This window comes from Schistocerca cancellata, chromosome 7, assembly GCF_023864275.1.
Source record: "Schistocerca cancellata isolate TAMUIC-IGC-003103 chromosome 7, iqSchCanc2.1, whole genome shotgun sequence".
NCBI lineage: Eukaryota > Metazoa > Arthropoda > Insecta > Orthoptera > Acrididae > Schistocerca > Schistocerca cancellata.
Genome location: NC_064632.1, coordinates 249,079,183 through 249,082,903, shown reverse-complemented (window position 1 = coordinate 249,082,903; position 3,721 = coordinate 249,079,183). Strand labels below are relative to the sequence as shown.

Below are 3,721 nucleotides of genomic sequence, written 5' to 3'. Positions count from 1 at the left end.
ATGCGGTAATTCTGGAGGAATTGTTGTTGACTTCTGGAGGTGCTGCAATTGTGTTTCAACTATTAGCGTAATGGTAAGTGTCGCGCACCGTAGGTAAGAGGTCGCGAATTCGAGTACATATACTGCTACATTTTTTTAAAACGCAATTCTACTGTCTGCTGAAGTTATCAAACTATTGGTACTTTGAACATAATTCCCTTCACTTCTCAACCCAAAATAGTCGCATGTGGAAAAAGGACTAACTTCTGTGACATTTTGCTCTTTTCTGGTTTAATAGGCGGCCAGGCAGCAGATGCACCTCCAAACTTTTGTATTATGTATGGGGAGATCGCATCTTGCCAAAATACGTCAGAAAAGTATTTTCTACATTAGCTGTCGTGTGGTAGTGGCATTTATTCTTCTTCAGACCTTGTTTGACAGATTTAACTCAGAACAAATTTTCTACATGCATGTAATCAATAAACTGTATGTGCATTGTCAGACTGCTATAGATAACATCAGAGAATTCGCATATATCGTTTATGATGAATTTCTCTCTCATGATAACTATTGTTTTAACAACACTAAAAGAAACCTTACGTAAATTGTGCTCTGTATTATAAGAAATAAAATAAAACTACCCACGATAGCCTTACGACAAAAGTCTGCAGCATTTTAAGTTTTTCACCAGCTTTCAGCCGAAAGTATTTTCTTGCGATTTCCTTATCGATGTTTGATCTGACTGCTTGTAGCTCTTTCACAGAAGGGATAAAAACTTAACATTTAGCGCAACTGGAACCGCGAACCATAACAGACGCTTTTTCACAGCTCCGCACGTTACCACAGAGCCAGCAACGAGGTACGTGTCTTGCATACGTCTTACGAGGCCAATGGTGGTTATAACTCGTAAAACTGCTGTTTAAAGGACGAGATTAGTTGCGATTTCCACGTGCAGCTACGTTCCTGGGCTGGAAACCGTAAATTTACAGTCGTTTGTCACACTTCAAGAGATAATAACTTAGATTATTCCATGGAAATGACGGGAAAAATGAAGTGAACTTTGAAGCTTAATTCCGTGCACACCAGGAAGTAACTCGTCGATCACAGAGTTTCCAAACATACCTTGCCTTGTTGCCAAATCGCAGATACAGTAACAGCAGGAAGAAGACGAACCGATGTGTTGCTACAGTGGGCTGGGAAGTGACCATAGCTGGCGTCTCAAAGACGCGGCTGCCACGGCCTGGAATACGTAATGCGTCTGATTCGCATTTCTGTAACTAGGATGAGGGACTGGACCGTAGTTACTAATAATACTCAGAACTGACTGCTAACCAAACATAATCAATCAGTGACTCCCATAGTTGTTTTTATATTTCTTTCGTAACTGTACTCAAAACAAAGAAACTCATTCACAGACGTTTTCGTGCCTGGCCGATAGCCAAACACAACAAACAAATAAAAGAAAGGATGTGTGTGTGTGTGTGTGTGTGTGTGTGTGTGTGTGTGTGTGTGCGTGGGAGAAGAGAGAGACAGAGAGAGAGAGATAAATACAAAAAAGAATGAGGGAGAGAGAGTGAAAAAATGTAAAGATATTAGATCATGGTATGTAAAGAAATCTTTAATTAAAATGACACGTATCACATCATTACGAAATGGCGTATTTATGATCTATGGAACAAGTATTAATCTAATCAAATCTAATCTAATTTAATCATATTGCTGACTAACCATGAAGAGTCATGAATTACCGAATTTTTCACCAATATCAGTAACCAAACCTAAACTTGAAAATAAAAGACGACAGTTATTGCAATAAACCGGGTCTCCTATCAAGATCCTTTCATCCCTGTTAACTAACCACGAAAGATATCTTATATACCTCCATTCAGAAGTAACAAAGTGTGCATGCATTTAAAGATGAAGCACATGATGTTAAGTTCTGTGATGGAGATACAAACCCGACACGTAATCGGATTGTTAACTAAGGAAAATCAAATGTTACGTATCGGTTTTTCTTGCCAGCTGCTGGGTGTTTGAATCTAAAATAGGGATAGAAATTTTTGCGCCTGAGTGACAATCGAACCGCACACCTACCGTCCTTCTTTATCATCCACGGTTATAGCTTAAGTATCAATTACTTACTCACCAACAGTAAGATGTGTGCGTGTTTGACCAGAAATAACGACACCTAATGCGATTTTTGGCAACAAATGAACAGACATTAAAAATGCACGTTAATTTTCAGTAGCAGGCCGGTGTGCACATGATAGGGCTTGAAATGAAATTATGAATATTTTTGTACTGGATCAGGATTCAGACACACATACTTACCTTTGGAGGAGACCTAGAGAATATTGCAGCCTTGGGAAAAGGAACGAAATGATTGAACTATACTGTTCCAAGTGACTCAGATCCTCGAAAGAGGAGATACAAATTCGAATCCAGCACCAAAGTTTTCAACGTCTCTAGTTCAATCAAGTACAAGTAAAATAAGAGCCCTGTTCCTTTAAATGGCTATCGGTTCATCAAATAAAATAAAATTTTCTAATGCAAGTAAGTTTACTGGCGACAGTATTTCTGTTCACCATGACTTCCGCCTATGTCATTTCCCAACGTAAACCGGTTCTGCGCAGATGGTAATGAAGAAACGTGATGTTTAATGCGGATTCTGGATTATAACGTCTTTCTGATGAGGTTACCAGAGGTAAAGTAAATCTGTTTGTGCCTCTTAAAAGCAAATGCCTGAACCCAGTGCATTGCACCTGTGATGGTTCGTTCCAGCAGACCATTGTGGCCACATTTCCCAGCCCCAGGAGCGTACTGTAATGGATGATGTGCTTACCTTACAAAGTTAGTCACGGTGGAAAAAATGCGATTCTATTAAATGGTTAAGTAGAAGCAAGCTTCTGACGTGAAAACGTCTCCTATTTTAATTTTGTTAGTAAAATGGTAATGTAAAATACATCGCAAATATTTGCATAACAAGACGAAGATGTTTATTTTAATGAAGAGTACTTTTTTCTCATAAGGCGCATAATGGCAATGAAGATTGAGGCATCAAAGAGAGACCATTTATGTTGTTTATTTTTTTTTCTTTTCCGTTTATGCCAGCTTGTTGTCACTACATTCAACCCAGCTCTCTTTACTTTGGTGCAGAGACACGCAAGTGCCAAACAACGTACTTGCTTCGGTAGTACATATATTAAAATTGGAACGATACAGAGAAGATTAACATGGCCCCTGCGCAAGGATGACACGCAAAATCGTGAAGCATTCCACATTTTTTTTTAATAGCCGGCACGGTAGCTCCGCGTGTTCTTTCAGAGGGTTAGCTGCCCTTTGTAAAACTGAGTCAACGGCTCAACACTGAACTTGAACGGGTGTCCTGGGACATCGGCACCGAACAAATGCAACGATCAACATAGGAAAAAAAAATACTAAAAATACAAAGGTGTGGGGTTCGATCCTTTGTCAGTCCCACGATTTTTATCTGCCATTTTACTCTTATTTCCCCTCGGGCAGTGTTTGTTGATGTGAAAAAAGCCGTGTTCCACTTTGGTCCGAAAGCCACGTTAAACTGTAGGTTTTCCTATTAACTGTCTAGGCAAGTCAATTGAAAGGTCGGAGGCAAGCAACGGCAAACCACCTCAAACAGGACCCTGCCTATTAAAGCATTGTGGGGTTCAAATCAATCTTCTAACTGATGACTGTTGTACTTTACTATGGGTTCCAAAGTTAATGA

General features: G+C 39.5%; 1 non-coding gene across 1 annotated transcript; it reads left to right on the top strand.

Moving 5' to 3' along the window:
• The first annotated feature begins 3,157 nt into the window (after positions 1-3,157).
• On the top strand, positions 3,158-3,264 carry LOC126093475 (U6 spliceosomal RNA). Its single transcript, XR_007521628.1, has one exon. It is a non-coding gene; the product is annotated as a U6 spliceosomal RNA (small nuclear RNA).
• Positions 3,265-3,721: the final 457 nt, after the last annotated feature.